Source organism: Prionailurus viverrinus, chromosome F1, assembly GCF_022837055.1.
Source record: "Prionailurus viverrinus isolate Anna chromosome F1, UM_Priviv_1.0, whole genome shotgun sequence".
Classification (NCBI taxonomy): Eukaryota; Metazoa; Chordata; class Mammalia; order Carnivora; family Felidae; genus Prionailurus; species Prionailurus viverrinus.
The window spans coordinates 20,192,678-20,214,492 of record NC_062577.1 but is presented as its reverse complement, the minus strand read 5'-3'; the positions used below and the strand labels follow the sequence as shown (position 1 = coordinate 20,214,492).

The window sequence follows — 21,815 nt, the reverse complement described above, 5'->3', positions numbered from 1 at the left end:
TAAGAACTACTTAAAGAACTGAGGTTTTGGGGTGTCCCTTCTATTTTATTTATTTTATTTTTTGGTGGGGGAGAGAGAGTGAGAGTGTGAGCAGAGGAGGGGCAGAGGAAGAGGGAGAGAGGAGAGGGAGAATCTCAAGTGGGCTCCACACCCAGAGTGGAGCCTAACTCATGAGATCTCAGGACCTTCAGATCAGGACCTGAGCTGAAATCGAGAGTCAAAAGACTGAGCCACCCAGGTGCCCGGGCGGGGGGGGGGGGGGGGGGGGGGGGTTGTCGCTTTTAAATTGCAACACTGATTTCTTCCTCTTATAGGTTTTAAAAGATACATTACTGGAGGGGTTGTGGGAGGGGGGATGGGCTAAATGGGTAAGGAGCATTAAGGAATCCACTCCGGAAATCATTGTTGCACTATATGCTAATTTGGATGTAAATTTAAAAACATATAATAAAAAAAAAGATACATTAAGTAACTTCAATGAAGGTGAAGGACTGTGTCTGTTTTGTTCCCTATTGTATCCCAAGGTCTAGCATATAATAAACGTTCACTAAATATTTGTTGACTGACTAAATGAATAATAATGAATAATGTTAGTGATGCCTGCCATAGTTATGGCGCCTTATTTTTAACTATGTGTTAGAAATCATCCTCATCTGTATTGACTTTAACAGTTCTAAGCTTTGATTTTTTCTTCTGTAAGTATGAGTAATTTATATTGTATTTGTTATAATATTAGTTGTTTTAAAGATTAGTGATAAGCACCTATTACATAGTAGGTACTTGTTAAATTGTTGGGAATCTTATGAATAATTATAAATGGAATAATGACAACTTTATTTCATGTTTCTGTTGTTTTGCAAATGAATTAGATCTTGTAGTAAAAATTACCATGTGCCAAAGTATTTGAATTAACCGTATCCAATTTTATGAAATGTTCTACTCTTTATGAATGGTTTATGTTAAAGAGAAAGTAAGTGTCACCTACTGAAAATACGTTAGGCCATGAGTGAGACATGAATATTTGATAACCTCTCTTTCTATTTTATTTTTGTGGAAGATACAGCAGATTTGTATGGCTGCTAGGAGAATAAACTACATTGCACAAAGCAAAAGATGAACTGGTTTGGAAACATTTAAAAATAAAACAAAACAATCACTGCAACAAAACAAATAGGCACAGAGGCATAGCACCTGGTGAATACTTGGGAGACAGGAGACGATATTTGTTTTCAGTTGAATTGAGTAGGATAACTCCTTACTGAATGGAAATCATGTACTGCTACTATGAAAGGCTTGCCTGTTTAGAGTTTGGTCAGTAATTCAGAATGATTCGTGTTAGTGATGAGTGCCGAAATAGAAAAAGCCAGTTGGCTAAGATATTATCACTTGCGTGCTAAGAAAAAAGAAATGTTCTGGAAAAATAACAGCCAAATGACTGGATACACTTTTCTTCCCATTTTTTTTCTTGAATTTTCCAGAAACTCCAGGTTGTTCTGATAGTTCAGTGCTCTGAGTTTCTAGTTTGGTCATTTACTCTTTTATTCAACAAATATTGCTTCCATAACGTGCTAGGCCCTCACTTGGCATGGGGATGGTTGAAAAGCAAAAACAGATGAAGTCCCTCTCCCTTTGGCTAACAGTCTTGTGGAGTGACCAAAATTGATTAAATAGTCAAACAGTTGAAAATGTATAATGTAACTTAGAGAGTATGATATAGTTGAGGCATTCAGGCAAGACTTTCTCAAGGTAGTGAAGGCAGAATTCAATGCCAAGGAGGAATAGGACTTAACCAGAAAAGAGGGTAGAAGGGAGAACCCTCTAGAGTAAGGACACAAAGGAAAGGTCCTATTGAATAAAGGTGTGTAAGAGAAGCTGAAAGATACAGAAATAATTAGGAATTGCTGGAGGAGTAGGTAGAAGCCGGATCATGCAGGGACATTGTATTTAGTCAGTGCTTTAAGAGCTTCAACTTTATCCTAAAAACAGTAGGAAATTGCTAGAAGGTTTATGATGTAAGGTAGATGATGTAATCAGATTTATGTTTTAGAAAAATAGCCTTGGCTCCCTGGGGGGGGGGGAGTGTAGTTGAGAAGAGCTCATAGTAATTGATGGAAGAACTGTTAGGAACTGTTGCCATAGTCTAGGTCCTCTAAGACATAAAAGATGGTAGAGGTAGCTGCTAGGACTAAGGTGGTTGATGAGATAAGGAAAAGTGGAAAGATTCAAGAGTTGTTTCGTGGGCAAAATGGATAGGGTTTGGAGATGGTTTAGGTGATGGAGGAATGAGGCTGGAGGGGCTAAAAAATAACTCCTAAATTTTTTATTGTACAGCTGGATGAATGTAGGTACTTTATGAGATGAGGGACAGTGGAAGAGAACTAGATTGAGGGGCGAGGTAAGTCATAAATATTTCTTTTACATATTGAACTGTGTGTAACATAGAGACATTTTAGTAAATGTGTAGACTAGAGATGTACATTTCTGGGTCACCGTTGCATATGTTTGAACTGAACTCATTGGCATGGATGAGATCAGCTAGGGAAACTATAAATAAGGTGGCCTAGAGATGAGTCTTTAAGAACCGCAGAATCTTTACTGGCCAAGTAAGGAAGAATGAACATGTAATGGAGACACCCAGAAACAATGATAAAAGAGGAGGGAAAAAATCAGGACAATATTTTGTCAAGGTCACTAGGGACAGAGAGAGTGCTTCGAGATAGAGGGAGTCATGCCAAATGCTGTTGAGAGATATTTCAAGATGTGGACTGAAAAGCGCTTATTTGATTGAGTGTGTGATGAAAGTCACTGGTGACTTGACCCAGAGCTCTTTTGGTGAAGTGTTGGGAGGAAGAAGCCAAATTTGGCTAAAATTTGAGGCTTCAAGGGGAGATGAGGGAATGGTGAGCATAGACAAATATTTTGACAAGTTTGTGTATAGAGGAGAAGAGAAAATAGGTGGTGAAGGAGAATAAGGGGCACAGGGAGGTGGTTTTTCTATTTGTTTAAATTTGAGAAATTTGAAAGATTTAAGAGCTAAATGGCCACTTTGGTTAATAATACTGTATTACATGTTTGAAAGTTGCTAGGAGAGTAGATCTTACAAGTTCTCATCACAAGAAAAAAAAGTCTGTAGCTATGTATGGGAATGGCTCTTAACTAGACTTATTGTGGTGATCATTTCACAATGTATACTAATATTGAATCACTATGTTGTATCCCTGAAACTAATATAATGTTGCATGTCAATTATACCTCAATTTTTAAAAAAAAAAGCGGCAGGAAAAAAAATCCAATGGGAAAGAGAGAGGAGATCAATCTTAAATATATATAGTAGAGAGAGTGAATACATATAGTATATATAGTATATATAGAGTATATATAGAGTATATATAGTGTATATATAGTGTGTGTGTATATATATATATATATATATATATATATATATATATATAGTAGAGAGAGTGAAGCCAGAAGATAAGGCTCCTACTGCATGTTTGAAATTCATTTTTTCTTTTTGGTTCCTAGAATTTGATTGCTTATTTGCACCAACCTTTAGGAAGAGGAATGTCAGAATTTTCTGTGAACTTCTTAGCACCCCCAAAGTGACCTTTACACAAAAGAAATGCCCTTTTTATTAAGTGCCTTCACTAAAATTAGCAGAACCAAGGAAATGAGGAGGAAATGATTTAGGAGAGTAAAAATGATGAGATAAGAAATAAAAAGAAAGCTAAATTCCTGTACACATACTTTAACTTTCATAATCCTCTTCAAGTGTGTGTGTGTGTGTGTGTGTGTGTAGATAGATAGATAGAAAGACAGACATTTTTATAACTATAAAGGAATTTCATTATAAACACTTATTCTTGTAACTCAAGTCTATAGAAACAAAGATGAATATTTTATCTGTGGAATGGAGGCAACATCTGGTCATTTAAACTGAAAGGTCCATTATTTTTGTTTTTGATAACATTTTTTTCCAGTCAGTTTTACCTTCCAAAAGAATTTGGGGTGGGAAAAAGAAAAGGAAAAGTGGTGGGAAAAAGAAAAGGAGTTGAAATACAGATTTCTAGCAGCAGTGTTCTTCCAACATTTAAAGAATGAGATAGACATACGGCACCGGGAATATAGTCGACGGTACTGTAATAGCGTTGTATGGCGGCATGTGGTAGCTACACTTGTGAGCACAGCAAAACGTACCGAGGTGTCGAATCACTATGTTTACACCTGAAACTAATATAACATTGTATGTCAACTCTACTCAAAAACATTGGGAAAGTTTTCAACTAGCAATAATCGCACCTCGGATAAACCTCGGTGGCTACGATACTGCCACTGTGTAAAGCTCAAATAAAAACATTTAAAAATAAATTAAAATATATAAATAAAAAGAATGAGACGGAGAAAGGATGAGGCAGAAAAGGTACTTTTGAATAGTCCATCCATACCTACTTAGAGAGAGGAAAGTAGAATTAAGTAGAATTCCAGTTGTTTTAAAATTTTCTTATACTACAGACACTGCTTTTTATGCCCATCTTTTTCCTTTATGTTAAAGCATTCTGACCCTCTCCTGTGATGCCCACTAGTTGTGAAAAGTTGGGTAAATCCACCCTTCAGCTTTGTCATCTATAAAACAGAGATGGAAGAGATGACATCCAAGTTTCCTTCTGATCCAAGGTTCTGGGATTCAGCAAACTTTAGTCATTGCTTCTTGGCTATCACTTAGTAGTTGTCCTCAGAATAAGTCTTCTTGGATTCTTAAGTTATCTGTCAACAGAAGTAAATTCTTTCTCTTTATTTTTGAAATATCTCTGTTGGAGCCTCAGATACATGAATGGATACAGAAAAAAGACATAATTTTTATTTATCTCTTCCCACACTTGCTGAACCAGGTGGGTCACAAGAGTTTGCAAGTCAGTGTGTTTTTTTTTTAATACTTACTTATTTTTGGGAGAGGGAGAGAGAGTGCAGGGAGGGGCAGAGAGAGAGGGAGAGGGAGGATCTGTAGTGGGCTCTGTGCTGACAGCAGAGAGCCAGATGCAGGGCTTGAACTCAGGAACAATGAGATTATGACCTGAGCCCAAGTGGGATGTTCAACCAACTGAGCCACCCAGGTGCCCCAAAGTCAATGTATTTTTTACGTTCATTTGAAAATTGAGATTGCTAAAGAATGCACACCATATACTCTATGCTTTCAAAGTAAATTTTTAGTAATGAAAGTATGATATTGTACATTATATAATTCCAAAAGTGAGTAACACTAATAATTAGCCATTGAGTATCACAAAAATCATGCTAACACACCCTCAGTTGGTCTAATATCTGCTTACTGAAACTTTGACTGCTTTTCACATTATAAGTGAAGTCACCGTGATTCTGACGTTTACTGAGTTGTTGTCTGTTTGACAGTCTTCCAGAATGCTTATTACCTAAACTAAAATATCTAGATCTTTTTCTTGTGAATATCACAAGAGTGCTTCCCTGACTAAAGAAAAAGAAAGGCTGATTGATCTCACATTCATAGTACATCTTCACCTCCTGGAAGATTTCAGGAGTGGCCATGGAACCCCACAACCCAAATCCTTAGGAAATTTTGTTGTAAATGTTTAAAAACACTTTTATGACTTTCAACTCAAAGCTTTCATGTGCTTGAAAATGGGTTATTTTAGCATCAAATACATCTCCTACTCTCATTTTCACCCATTACTTCATTATTCATCTGTTAGTCTCACCTTTAGGGCAGTTCTTAAATGTGTCCTAACTTTGACCTGACTCTGCCAAAATTCTTATTTATGCCTTAATTGTTTCCTGTCCTGACTGTAGCAGTTCTTTTTTTTTTTTTTTTTTTTTAATAGTCTTCCTAAGTCCCGGCTCTCTAAACTTCAGAGGGGTCTTAGAGTGTTATGGTGAGTCTACAGATTCCTGCTTTTGGAAAGAATGTGCATCGTATTGAAGTAATGTCTATTGACCTAGTGTTTTGTTTTGTTTTGTTTAACTATACTATTTCCCTATTCACTTGTTATGATTGGTTAGAAATGCATGAGCCCAGCATCTGGAAGGAATAGCACATCTGATAGATTCTATTGGAAACTGTACCCTGAATCATTTCAATTAGATTTTCAGTGGGGAAAAATTATTATGGTGGTAGATGTTCCTTAAATTTATGGTAGACTGTTGAGTTTCCCTTACCTAGCTTTAGATTAGGGTGTGAGAAAAGTATGTGAGATATAATTACATCTTTCTTATTCTAAAGACATTAAAATGCTTTTCACAGTTACAATTATAGTAGAATTTATAATATTTTGTATCATATTTTCAAAGTATTTTTTAATTAGTAATCCAATCCCCCAAATATACTTATGAAGTGAACAGCTGACAGTTTTGCACTCCCCATTCCACAATTATCAAGTGGAGAGGTTGAAGGTCAAATATTTTACCTTAGGAAATAGTAAAAATGTCATTGTTACCTAATAACGTTTAGGTAGAACTGTCAATTTTTTTATGTGTGAACTGAAAGTAACTGCTTATCAGATACAATTTGGTGGACACTTCCAAACTTTATGGGATGCATTGTTGATTTTTGTCATACCTCATTATTAATAAAGAACAAAAAAGGAACATGTATTTTATCTCCTTCAAAAAATCCTTAGGGAAATATCTAATTTTTGTGAAAAAAATTTAACCATTTGATCTTTTTGAGAATTTATTCTGGGAAAACGGGATTTTGCTGTAGCATACACGTTATTTCTCTCTCCATCTCAATCTTTGTCTCTGTCTTTTACCCCCTATGTCTAAGTCTGACCCATTGTTAGAAGTACAAAAGGCATTCCTGAAGATTGTTTGGGTAGTACAGCATGTCAGGTGTGTGTTCTCCCTGAAATGCTCATGTGTTGGTAGAGCCAATAGTTGAGTTGATGCTGGTGCAGGCAAAATATGTACCTTAACCATTACTATTTAGTGCCATATTCATGATTGTGGCATGGCTCATTTTCTATTAACAAAACGGGCTAACAAAAGAGAATCCTGTCGTTTTTATTCTTGGGAAAAAATTCCCCATTGTAGAAAAGTCATTCTAGCTGAAGGAAGTAAGAGCTGACTGTGGAGTGAATCCAAGCACAACAAACTTGACATCATCATCATCATCATCATCATCATCATCATCTTTTACTGAGAGCTTATTACATACCATTTATCACTGTTTTAACTCATTTAAATGCACAATAACTCTACAGTGTGGTTCTATTATTTTGTAGGTGAGGAAACTGGCAGTACGAGGTTAGATGCTTGGACAGAGAGATAAAGAGGATTTGAATGTGGTCTAACTCTAGAGCCCACATTCTTAGCCAGTACGCTTTCTGCTTCTGCTGTCTGGGGAGTGCTTTTCTCAGATTTAAGTTATATAGCAGGTCCAACAGGAGAAGTTTCATTCAGCAGTATTTACCAAGCATCTCTTACATACATTGTCATTGTTCCTTGCTTCATTTCTCTTCTGCAAATTGTCTTCTTAGAAAGGGTCTTTTTATGTTTCAGAGTTTGAAAATTAAATGTAACCCATTCTGAAGATTTGTATTGCCATAATATTGTGAGGACATAAGTAAAATGTCCACTGTGTTTTGGTTATGTGTACTTTATTTGATGTGGCTTGATGCAGGCAGTATATTGAGAGGGTTGACTTATTAGCCTTGTTAGGAAAGGCTTCCCATTCTCATTTCCTGTGTTACAATTTTTTTCCTTAACATTTCGTCTGTGAAACAATTGGGTTTTTTCCTCACTGGTTGAAAATACTTAAAATCATGCACTTGATTACAATAGTAATTCGTAAAAAGAGGCATGTGTAAGGTTTGAGCTACTTGGATGTTGAAGATTGTAAGAGAAGCTAAAACAGGTTTTCTGTTAGAAGAAAGTCTTTATCTAAATGACTTAGGAACATTCACAAACCTTGAATGATATGGAAATTTTTCCGTGTGACTTCAGTTTGACTGTTTCCTGTTGCAGATTAAATCGTCCTTGTAAAATAAAGGATTATATTTTGGTACCAAAGAGTGAATATTCAGACTTTATCATCCTGCCACTCCTCTACCCAATAGTTGCATGTAATACTTTGACTCTATTTAGCTGTTATATATTCTACATAGTTCACAAATAAGATTGCTTCTCAGAACATGAAGAATAAATCTAACTGAGGAAAGTGAACTAGCACACTCACATGTGTACCCACATGTACACACGCACAAGCACATCATACACATGCGTGTCCATGTACACTTACATACATATACACAGATTCACACAAGTACTCATGCACACTCACACACTAACCTACAAATACATGTGTGTACACACTGTTTATGTTTACACTTGCTCATATACATACACAGTCAAAACCAAATATACACATGTGCACACAGATACGTACACCCATATGCACACATGCTTTTACACACGCATATTTGAGAGTAAGACAAGTTTTAGCCAAAAGGCTACTCTTGGGTGACTTTATTTTGGTGTTAGGATTCAAAATCTCCTTTAAATAAGCCTTCCAACATTATTTATAATTTGTGAGAATGAACTTTGCATTCCTGTCTTTAGTATCACTTCCTTCATGTTTATGAATTTTATATCCTTACTTTGGATCCTTTCTTCAAAAATTATTTTATAACAAGACTTTTTTTCCCCTTGAAATCTGAAAGATAAGAGATAACGAATTAAGTGGTATAACTTTACTAGTTTTCTAAAATATCTTGGAAACATTAGTATGCTCAAATGTTCAAGTGACAAATATTCTGCTTTAAAACATTTAAGGCATGGAGCTTTCTGATCCAATTTTTGGATGTTTAGAGACAGTTCTCTTTTGAAATTTCCAAATAATTATAAAAATAATTGAAAGATCACTTAAAAACTGACAATTTATTTCTGTTTTTGTTATTACTTGTGTTATGGAAACTTATTAAAGTTTTGAATGGGTTGTGGTGCTTCCTACGAAATTATTTTTTGTGGGAATAAACGTACATCTGTATTTCATATTATAGTTCAGTCTGACTTGATAAACAATATGAAATAAGGGAATCCTTCAACATTTGACCTTCTCTACTCTTCAGGCATCTGAATGACATGAGAGGTTAACTGTTCCATTTTTCTTGGCAGATCAATATTTCTTTCTTTGACCCTTAATAATGTGATGGCATCCAACATGGATCTTTTGGGCAACTCTTACAAAAGTCAAAAGTATTCACAAGGGAAATAGCAATAGGCAGTACGTAATGGATTAGCTCTTTGGAATGGATAGTTATTAATTTATACCAGATACTTGTTCAAGGTTACATTACCCACCCTCCTTTCCTATGATCCGGAGCCAAAGGATTCAAATGGGTAATTACCTTTTCTCAAATTATATTTGACTTACCTTATGATACCACATGGTATAGAATTTTTCCCCCAAAGGACATATAAGCACTTTATTAACATCTTTTTCATTCCTAACATATGTCTAAGAATAAGAAAGAGCCAAGCATTTTCCTTCACCATAGTAAAAACCCCATTTTACAGACAGGGTTGGAGACTAAGGACATTTTCTGGGAAACAGATTTTGGCAGTTTTCCCCAAGAATTTTAATTTTGAAAGTCTCTTTTATTAAGCTTTATTAGTAAGAATCTTTAAGATACTCATGATTAATAAAATGTGTTTTCTTCTTCTTTACTCCATTATGTATATATGTATATATGATTATATATATACATACATGTATACATATACACACATGTGATTATATATATACATCACTGGAAATTCATAGGCATTATATATACATATATGTAATAGTTTCAGGCATTCCTGAAGTCCCTATTATGCATTTTGTATTCGGTCGGGTTATGAAGATAGGAAAATAATGTTGCTAAAAAGGTGATCCTTACCCTTGCACAGTTCGCATTTCTGGAAGTAATAGTAAGTAGAATTTTAACATATTTTCTGATAAATGGATGTTGGGATTAGCCAGGTATGAAGTACTCCAAAAGTATTTAGATCTTGTCTGCATTTAAAAGATTTATAGTAAATTGCTTTCAGTCACTACTCACCACTCTGAAAGGTTTAAGATACTTTTTGAAGTACTTCAAACTCCTGCCACTACCCAGTAGAAACGTCAAAATATTTGTTGGGGAAATTAGGTCATCCTTATGGTATTATTTTTCTCCTTGGTACCAATTCTTATTCTGTAATCTGAAATTCCTTTGGCCTTACTTATTGTAAGTCTTATCTAGTGAGGAGATTACAGGTGAGGAAATAAACTCTTGGAAAGATAAGCTCATCACTGAAGCTCTTTTCAAGGATTATTGATAATTGAGAAATAATCTTTTGATACTTTGGTTTTAGCACTGAAACACAAGAGTCTTTGTCAACCTGTTTAATGGAATGAGGAGGGAGACATAGTCTGCAGTTAAATTATTCAACCTGGGTCCTCTTTCATCTGTCAGTGTTTCCATTGATCCATGAATTCTTAGTATTTTGATAGGGCTGCTGTGTTATAACTGCATTTAGAAAGTTGTCCTACTGATTGAACAATTTTGTATTCTGCAAACAGAGTATGGGAAGAGATGGAAGTGAAACTTATCAAATATAATCAATGAACATTTTTAGTTTAAAAGGGAAAAAAATACTTAGTCCAATAAAAAGATTCAAAGGTATCACAGTAATGACTGAAAATGGAACTTAAATATACTTGCATCAGTGTTTTTCTTGTTGCATATTTTTTCTGATTTGACAGTGAATACTTACACATGGGTAGTTCTGTACATTACATGAAGATGGGTCCAAACTGCTGTATGGAGTAAAATGAAATATTTCATCCCATGATCTGTTTATGAACAACTTTCAATATGTTCCTAAAGAGTGACAGTTGAACAAATACCAACTTAGTGTGTGTTCGTGTGTGTGTATATGTGTGTACAACATGGCAAGACCATGAATTCTTCCCATAATTATTTAAATTTATAAAGGCATGGAAAATAAGTTAAAAGTTATACAAAGAAATATTGGTCAGAAAATATTAAATGTATAAGCTCATTAACAGTAAATTGGTAAGTTCTCGTTTTCAGAGTTCAGCTGGGTGGTGGTTTAAGAAAAAAATATTCAGACATTTCAACACTGTTTGCTTATGGAAAACATTTGCAATTTTGTTAGCAAAGAACAGTGTCAAAAAACTAAACATTTTTCCCTCAACATCTGCATTTGCTTATTAAAAAACACCCCACACCCCCAGTCTCTCAAACAAGTTAAGTTTGTCACGAAATGTTTTTCAAGTGTCATGAAATTCAATCTCAATTTTTTTGTGTGTATCCATGAGTTTTAGTCTATTTGTTGATTTCATTTCCACATGTCCTTACATTTAGGACTTAAGATAGGAATAGTTTTATAGAATTTTGAAAAAAAATGCTTTAAAAAAAGTCATTTGGGGTTCTCAATCTGAGCAGGGGTTGTTAAGGGACATAGTAGTTTCTCTTATTCAGGCTCCTCAAAGAAATCTGTGTGTCCCGCCCTCAGTGGGTGCTTCTATTAAAATGCACGTATCTATTTAGGGCTATGATGTGTGGCATTCTCCATTTATCAGGCTACTTGAAACAGAAAAAAGTGTGAGGGTCTGTTGGTGTAACCTGTTTCCCCATAGATCTTTCCCATGGAAAGAAAGGGCAGTGTGATCTCTCTCTCTCCCTCTCTCTCTCTCTCTCTCTCTCTCTCTCTCTCTCTCTCTTGCTCTGAAAAGGTAAATGTACGTATAAACACAGAAGCACAAGCCCTCACTGGATTGTTTAACAAAAAGATTGAAAGAAAATGCTGAACGTACTGAATTAACTACAAGACCTTCCTTCTTGGAATTATTTTTGCACATTTTTCTTCCTAATACTTGTTAGATATTTTAAGATTGTCTCAGTTAATGAGATGAACTAATTTCTAGGGCATTTCTGTACAAATGGTGATGTTACAGAAAACTGGAGACAGATTTAATAATGTTTATGAAGGTCAGTTGTTTTCTATTTAAAGCAGATCCTGTTAGAGTAAGAGTAGTCAGCTTTTAGTAACCCCATCAGCTAATCTCTAAGTAGTACATAGTTGTTTCAGATGGTCAACTTTATAAAAAAATTTACATCTGCTTAGTAATATATTGTTATTTTTAGGGCAATATTACAAGTGATGATAATAAGGAAGGAAAGGAATGAGTGTTTGGTGAATGGGCTCATTGCTATGTCCTGTCTAAATTATTTGGCCAATTTCCTCTCAATACATTTTTAAAAGATTTTTAAATTAAATTAAACTAAAAATTTTAATTTCCATCCAAGTTAGTTAGCATATAGTACAATAATGATTTCAAGAGTAGAATCCAATGATTCATCCCCTACATATAACACCCAGTGCTCATCCCAACAAGTGCCCTCATCAACAATGCCCCTTGTCCACTTAGCCCATCTCCCTACCCAAAACCCTTCCAGCAACCCTCAGTATGTTCTCTGTATTTAAGAGTCTCTTATGTTGCCCCCTCCATGTTTTTATATTATATTTGCTTCCCTTTCCTTATGTTCATCTGTTTTGTATCTTAAATTCCACATATGAGTGAAGTCATATGATATTTGTCTTTCTCTAATTTCGCTTAGCATAATACACTCTAGTTTCATCCACATTGTTGCAAATGGCAAGCCTCTTAATATATTTCTACTGAAATAATTTTACTATTATATTTGATATGTTTGACTGAAAAGCATACCTATACTCAAACCCGTGGAAAACACATATAGAAGAGACTGGACCATTTTAAGAGCTAACTGTCATGAAAAAATAAATATAATTTTGACTTACTAGGATTGTTTCTTAAAAAAAAAAATGTCTTGCCACATGCAGTTCCAAGAAAAATTAAAGTGATCTTATTTGAAATGCCTTTTAGCTTTTTCACATTCTCTTCTTATCTATTGGTTATAAAACCCATAATATTTGAGATATTAGAAGTTAGGTCTCTATATATGATCTGTTTCCCATTACTGAGCCCACTTTGTGAATTAAATTTAAAAAAATTTTATATTTATTTATTTTTAAGAGAGAGAGAGAGAGAGAGAGAGAGAGAGAGGGGCAGACTGCAAGTGTGGCAGAGGCAGAGAGAGAAGGAGATACAGAATCCACAGCAGGCTCCAGGCTCTGAGCTGTCAGCACAGAGCCTGACTCAGGGCTCAAACTTACAAACCGTGAGATCATGACCTGAGCTGAAGTTGGACGCTTAACTGACTAAGCCACCTAGGCGCCCCTAAAAAATTTTTTTAATGTTTATTTATTTTTGAACGAGAGAGACAGAGTGTGAGCAGGAGAGGGGCAGAGAAAGAGGGAGACACAGAATTGGAAGCAGGCTCCAGGCTCTGAGTTTTCACTACAAAGCCCGACATGGGGCTCGAACTCACGAGCTGATCATGACCTGAGCTGAAGTCGGACGCTTAACTAACTGAGCCAATGCTTAACTGACTGAGCCCCTCACATTATGAATTTTTAAAGGTAAATGTTTAGTGCAGATATTAGGCTTTTCAAACAGTTCATATATTTATACATGAAATAATAATTGAATAATTAAGGGAAAGTATTGAAAATGTTTTTGGCAATTTAGTTACCCGCTAGCTGTTAATTAGCCCAATATTGTCACTTGCTTGTAATATATTTACGTATATTCACAAACCCACACACACTTATTCCTTCATTGATATGCATCGTGCTCAGTGAGTTGGAAATGAGTGCTAACTCCTTTTTTATGTAAGAGAGAAAATACATAGCATAAAATTTCCAGATACACAATACTGTAGTTTCACAGAGATAACTAGTGTGAGTTTTCTCTAACCCAGTGTACACGGGCACACTTTCACATGCTTTCCTCATGAAAGCATTTCCTGATGATTTCCTTACTGCATCTGATTGAAATGATAGTGATATCTGAATAAGGATTTGTTTAATTATTGTGCCTCAACTATACTGTAAGTCCATGTCTACTTTGCTCAGTTGTGTTTCCTAGAACCTAACATGGGACATGGTCTGTAAAAGGTAGGTGCTTAATAATATTTGTGAATGAATGAATCACATATATATAAATGTATATATACTTAATTATTTAAATTTTGTTCATTAAAATTGAAATGGGGGTGCATAGGAACAGGGTAAATTACTGAGACTTTATTTGACTGCCTAGTTAAAATATAAATAAGCCAGAATAGAAACAGTGTACTAGAAAAATTACTTCTATTTAATTTTATTTTGGGACACATTTTAAGCAAAATCAAATTCTAATTACTCTTGTAAGGATACATAGCTTTGGGGCGCCTGGGTGGCGCAGTCGGTTAAGCGTCCAACTTCAGACAGGTCACGATCTTGCGGTCCGTGGGTTTGAGCCCCGCGTCAGGCTCTGGGCTGATGGCTCAGAGCCTGGAGCCTGTTTCTGATTCTGTGTCTCCCTCTCTCTCTGCCCCTCCCCCGTTCATGCTCTGTCTCTCTCTGTCCCAAAAGTAAATAAACGTTGAAAAAAAAATTAAAAAAAAAAAAGATACATAGCTTTGGGTCAGCTTTGATGAAAATAAATTTAGTTAAGTCTAGCATATAGAAGATGGATCTACAATTACCAGTAGGTGGTGCTGTATTCCAGTGCTGAATAACAAATGGACTTCCAGAGGATTGACTCCTGTGGGAGGACCAAAATCCTGGGGAATAATTTTATAAGGAATTTTATATATTATGGTATGAAGCATACATTTTACCAGTCTATATATAATAAAACCATAATTTACAGTTTAATAGACTTTTTTTTTATCCTTTTGCATTATTTTTGGATTTGAACCCTGAGATTGCTCTTCTGTAAATTGTTATAATTTTACTATACTGCATTTGATTTACCTTGAATGTATACTGAGGAAATGGACACAGCGGGAAATGAAACAGAAATGGCTGCAAAACCAAGCTTAGATACATCCTGGGGAAGTCGTGAAGAATTGATGAGTAGATGTATAGGATATGGAGTTTACTCAAAGTCACAGAGAAGCCAGTAGTGGAGTTTAAGATGTTGTTAGTTCATGTGAGCATGTCTGGCTCACATATGACTTCTACATTTGTGGCACTTTTTGATTCACTGCTGAAGATACTGCATATTATTCTGAATGATAAGCTGTAATTCCAAAAAAGCAGAAGAAGAAATTTTAGATATGAACCATCAAGTTTAACCTCTAATTTGAAGAGAGATAGATACACAACCTGACAATTTCAAAAGAGAAGAGGCTTTCAAATTTGTGTCTTGTATTCTTCCCTTAAACCAATAATTGATAGGGTACTCTTCTGAAACAATCGTTGATGACCATAGTCTCTGACTTAACTGTCGTATTCTCTTGCCTTTTAAATGGATTATGTTTCTCTGAACATGTTTCGTATACAGCTGAAAATTAGTGCTAGAGACAGGGGTGTGGGCAAACTTCCCAATGTATACTGTTTTTCACAGTACAATAAATGCTAGTAATAGATAAACAATTAAAGCTGAGTTCTTTGGGGAAATCACTCCCAGTCCTACCTAGATATAGTGGAAGCTCATGCTTCTTATTTAACAATAATGTAATGTTATTAATAGAAGACAAATTTTGTGTTTGATGAAGTCATTTAGCCACTGAGGACTCACTTGGCAACAAACGCATCTATTTTATCTTTCCTACTTATTATATCTTAGGAGGTTGTCTTTTAATTATAGTGTTGCACTTAGTATTTATTAAATATTATTATAAAACTAGAATAATTTAGGGGTTGTAGAGGGTAAAGATATGAGGCTTTCTTGCTAAAAAAAAAAAAGTGAACAATCTTTTTGGTTAGACAAGAAAAAAACATGCTTGACACCAATGGCAAATTAAAGAGCTTTGTACCTCAATAATTTTGCACTTATAATCATTGATGGATCACTCAAAAACACTCACTAGATAATTTTGAAGGAGGGTATCGCAAGAATGATCTAATTAGCAATAACATATTTTTTGACATAGACCATGAGGAAATGGGGGCAAGTTATTAAAAATTTTTTTTTCAATGTTTATTTATTTTTGGGACAGAGAGAGACAGAGCATGAACGGGGGAGGGGCAGAGAGAGAGGGAGACACAGAATCGGAAACAGGCTCCAGGCTCTGAGCCATCAGCCCAGAGCCTGACGCGGGGCTCGAACTCACGGGCCGCGAGATCGTGACCTGGCTGAAGTCGGACACTTAACTGACTGCGCCACCCAGGCGCCCCTGGGGGCAAGTTATTAAGTGGGATGAGAAATGACCTGTCAAGTCCTCGAATTTAGGTTCTTTTATATAGAAAACAGGCATATCAATTGTTTGCAAATTGAACAAGTTATTATTTTTCATTATGGGATTATAAGTGCCTATAGTTACTTTGGATTCTGGAAAGTAGATGCTATGTTTTATCATCCACACTGCCTAGAACTGTACTCACACGTACAAGGCACTCCAGGGAGTATGTAGATGAAAGAGTGACTTTATTTTGAATACGGATTTCAAATCTCTACTTCCATTATTTAGAGTATTTGCTGTGGGGGTGATTTTGCTTAGTGTTAAAAGCATTTTTAAAAGCAAGAGGTATAGATCTTACTGCCAACTTTATTATTTTAGGTATGCAACTTAGGGGAAAAACCGACCTTAGTGTGCTCCGTACAAGTTAGTGACCATATTATGCAATTATTTGTTTTCTCTAACTTTAAAAATGCATATACGCTAACCCATGAAATATAACTAACAGCAATGCCATTAGCTTTACCAACCTGTTTATCTGTGAAAACAACCCTTCAGTTTTGAGGCTGTTGCTATTCTTACAGATTGTCACTTCTTGCAACTTGGCCACCTAAGACTTGGAGATGTCTGGAATTCCTGGCGAAATTATTTATTTATTTATTTATTTATTTATTTATTTATTTATATTGCAGAATACCACTTTGATTTGTTTATTATTAATTTCACATACTACTGTGTATTCCATAACTTTGTGATAATGCCGTTTTTCTTTAGCAATATTGAGCCCATGAGACTGTGTAATGAATGTATCCAGGAGTCAGAATCCAGACATGAATTAATGGACTAAGTTTGACATAAGGGAAAATTGGGACCAGTTGAGTAAGGAAGTCTTTTGCCTTGACCAGAAAAATTCCATTTTGTTTCCTGCTTAAGGAAGGGCGTCTAGCATGATCATGGAATGTGTCACTATCTGGACAGAATGGAAAGTTGAGAGACCCAAAAGAAGAACAGATTATAGGCAGTTACTAACACAGATTTGTCAATCTATATGCTAAGCTGACTTTGTAAAGTGGTCAGTGACGTCTCCTTCTACCATGTTAATGCTTGAAAAGTAGTCACCATATATTGAAGGATGCTTGTAATATTTTAAATGGGGAGGAGGTTCCCAGAATTTTATACCAGTAGCCTGATAACAGCTTTCAAATCTCTTATATAGTGCTCATCCTATTATGACTCCCAAATATATATTCAATTTATTGTTGATAGGAAAAGAGATTAAAACAATTTCCTTATTTACACGTTGCTGTTAACAGAATACATTTTAGATAACGTTAGATGACATTTATATGCTAATGTCAGCTGTATCTGATTAGCAATAAAGGCAAATTGGAACATAATATGGAAAAACCAGTGGTCAGTATTGGGTAACATCCTAGCAGCGAGAATGACTCAATGCGGATGCTGCAATGTGGGGGTCGAGGCATTAAGTATATCTTGTCTTAGGATTGTGTGAATTTGGAAACTCCATTAGGGTAAGCCTCTGGAATTGAATACATCCATGGATCTCACTGAGCAGAAGCTAGGAGACAGAAAGAAGTGGAAAGTGACAGGGGCTTCACTGTTGACTACCATATGGTTTGATGGCTGATTACAGGACTTTCTTGATGCTGTGGCCTGGACTTCTTTCTCATCTATGTTTAGACCTCCCTCCACTCTCCACTGGAAACTCCATGAGGGCAGAGATTGCTGGAGTTTTTTTTTTCCCACCTGTGTATCTTCAGTGTCTAGAACAGTTCCCAGCACATAGTAGGATCTCAGTAAATATTTATGAATAAATTGAAGGAATGAGTTTGCTGAGAGATGTTGTACGCAAGGTACTTTCCTAGGTGTGACAGAAGAAACAAAGATAAGTAAAAATTCCTTTCTTCAGCCAATCCAGAACTGAGCAGGGAAGACAGGTTATGTACACAAAAGACAATGCAGAGCATCCTTGAGAGTGCACAGTGGCAAATGTAGGCGCTCTGCCTAGGAGACAGGGGTGGGACTAGAGAGCTCCTCATGGTAAGGGACATTCAGCTTGGTCCCCGAGGATGAGTGGGCAGCAATAGGCAGTGGTGAGACACAGGCTAATGGGACACTTGGAACAAAAATAAAAGTGGAAATTCCAAGGAGATATGTGGAGAGGTTGGGCCCCAGTTAGGGAATGCAAGGGGACAAAGTTGGTGAGAAGCTGGCTGTGAAGGCTGGGGCCAGATTATAGAGGGCTGGCAAAACCATGATAAAGCAGTTCATGTTTTAGGCAGTGAAGACTTTACTTACAGTTAAAGGTTTGTACATGTTTGAGAGTCATGAATAACACTCAGTTCTAAAATCCCAAAGGTCATAGGCCATAGTTTGTGCTTCTTAATATATTACATAGTTTCAGAGAATTGTTGTTAGACTGTTCCAGCCTTAAATTCACTAAAGCCTATGCAATATATCTAATGTATTTATCATAAGGTGACCCAGGAAAGGCCCAGCCTTCCGTTAGACTGTCTACATCCTGGTTTTGAAACATAGGAAAGGAAGACAGAGAAGCCTGAAAGTCATCGTTGTATGTGGAGCACAAAAAGCTGTTTTGGCTCACGGAAGCATGGGAGTTGGAAGCCAATTGAATCAGGCTTACATACTTTTGGTCTCTTACAGCTACTGTTTTCTTTCTGATGCTCGTGGTTTACCTGTATCATTTTCCCCCCCATGCGTCTCCTGCATTTGGCTAAGTCCAACTCTTCCTCAAAACTCTGATCGTTTCTGTTTTTTCTGGGCTTCTCTAGAAAGCTTCCTTCAGCTTCCCCACCTCTGTGAGGTAGGGCATACCCTCATCTGCACATGTGTATATCCTCTCTTCGTATTTCTTTCACTGCACAGTAGTTATCTTTAATTTCAAGAATGGATTAGTCAATCCAGCATTCCAGGCCTTGAAGTTGATCATTTAAACTGCCCTTAAAATACTTTGAGTGACAGAATATGTCTCATATTAGCTTTAATTATTAGAAAAAAATCTTCATGATGCTGTTTCTTTTAATGATCATTTTAAGTTCTTTTCTTTCCTTCTAAATGACACGAATATAAGTGTTTGAAGATGGTTATCCTGTTTCTAAATATCCCAATGAAATGTTTTCCAGATTAAGATACCTTGCAGTCTGATAGCCCTTCTCTGGATACATTAGCTGGTCACTTTCTTCTCTTAAGATGGGTAATTGTCTACAGTTGTCCAGATGTGAATCCAATTGAACTGAAAATACTGAATTCTTACCTTCCTTGCTATAATACAGTACTTTTTTTTTAACCCTAAGATTTTTAGCTTTTTTTTTTGTTAGTGATCTCACATTATTGACTGATACTAAGGTTGCAATTGGCTAAAGTCTGAATATATTTTTCATAAGAATTGAAATGGTATGTGCTGCCCAATAACTATGGTTTGAGGTGAGTGAATGGTAGCAGTTTAACACCATTTTGTACTTCTAAAAACATACATGTAGAATGTAAAATTTACCCTAACTAAATCCCATTTTAAAAAACCTTTCCCTTGGGCTAAAATTTCCATCTCATTGAATATGAGTAATTTAAGAAATTCTGCCAAATTTTTTTTTGAAATCAAGACATGTTATGCAGTGCCTTGATCAATTTATCACCATAGAAGCCATGTTTAAAAAAAGGAACTGCTGCTAGTTTGATACATTTTGATTTTTATTCATGTGTAACTACATCTTTTTCTAGATGTTCGTGGCCATTTTAGACATTTTCTTGAATTTAAAATGAAGTTTACCAGTTTATATATTCTTTCTAATACTTGCCACTTCTCCCTTCTGTTTTGAAAATTATGGGTTTTTTTATTTGTCATTATCTATGACATTTTCTCACTGTGAGTTATCAGATATTACATAAATCTGTATCCTTGTGTGTGTTCTTTTAGAAACTAAAACAGTTCAGTCAGAAATTGGAGAAAAATGTCTCATTTAAATTGGTGGATTCTTCTTCCTGTATTTCCAATGATTTTGCACCAGTTCCTCTGATTATAATTTTTTATAACTCCTTATAATCTTTCTTCTTAAATATTTTACTTTAAAAGATAGTCTTCTTGGGGGGAGTCTGGGTGGCTCAGTCGGTTAAGCCTCTGACTTTTGGTTTTGGCTCAGGTCATGATCTCATGGTTCATGGGTTCGAGCCCCGCATCGGGCTCTGTGCTGTCAGCGCAGAGCCTGCTTGAGATTCTCTCTCTCTCCCTCTGTCTCTGGCCCTCTCCTGCTTATACTGCCTCTCTCTTCCAAAATAAATAAATAAACTTAAAAAAGGCAGTCTTTTTTTTTTTGTTTGGGAAGAATTGGGAGAAAAACCCAGTCATAAAAATTGCCCCAAATATTTAAAAACAAGGGAAATCCAAAACAAATGAAAGAGTTCTGTTGAAACACTGGGTGTTTTCACAGTGGAAATAGTCAATAAGACAATTCAATGATATGAGCCCCAACCAAGACTCTGAAATGTAGTTTAATTTTATTTTTATTAACAATGTGTCAGGCCATACAGCCTGTTTAGCATGACCTCCTAAAGGTGTTACAAGACACAGTAGAAGAAAATAAAAACCCAGAGAAGGAGCAGGAAGTAGATAAAGGAAGTAGCAGAAAAGGGTGGGGGGGGGGAGCACAATGAAGTGTGATAAAGGGGCTGAGAGGTTACTGGCACCACAGCCAATGGACTGACAAATGTGTGCATGGTGTTTGCTTTTGATTTCCCCCATCAGCAGGGGAAGTGTTGATGTAATCTCTGAGGTTACTTTGTTTTTATACTCCAAGAAACAATTCTCTTGGGGCATGGATCCCAGGTGAGATTAGCCTTCTGTTTCATTTCACCTGGGCCACCTCACTAGACGGTAACTCCATTTTTATTACACAAGGGTGATTAAAGTTATTGAGCTATGCAAGTAAGTATTTGGGATTGAATTTTGCTCCATTCATTTTATTACCCAAGGCATTCTTCATTCACGTCCTTTGAACTGGAATTTAAATTATGAAGTTGTGGGGTGCCTAGGTGACTCAGTCGGTTGAGCATCCAACTTCGGCTCAGGTCATGATCTCACAGTTTGTGAGTTTGAGCCCCATATTGGGCTCTCTGCTGTCAGCACAGAGCCCGCTTTGTATCCTCTGTCTCCCTCTCTCTCTGCCCCTCCCTTGCTCACACTGTCTCTCTCTCAAAGATAAATAAAACATTAAAAAATTATTTTAAAAAATTATGGAGCTGAGACAGCCTCCCAAAATAGATACACCTCATTGGTAGAATGGAGCATCAACACATCTAGATCAAACTAGTTAGAAGAAGAATCTAGATCAAATTCAAACGGAGTTGAATTTCAGAGTAATTTCTCACTGGCTGAAATTGAAATTCTTTTCTTTAATCCAAATAAGGCTACAAATAGTATAATTTAAAACACAGTCTGTAAATATATATTTGATTTGTGGTGCATGTTGTTCTTTGCTGCTTTGGGATTTAATCGTACAATTAAAATCA

General features: G+C 36.0%; 1 protein-coding gene and 1 pseudogene across 1 annotated transcript in view; one reads left to right on the top strand and one right to left on the bottom strand.

The window, feature by feature from the left end:
* HMCN1 (hemicentin 1) overlaps positions 1-21,815 on the top strand; it is a 474,606-nt gene that overhangs the window by 56,341 nt on the left and 396,450 nt on the right. The window lies entirely within an intron of this gene.
* Positions 4,190-4,344, bottom strand: LOC125155909 (uncharacterized; annotated as a pseudogene).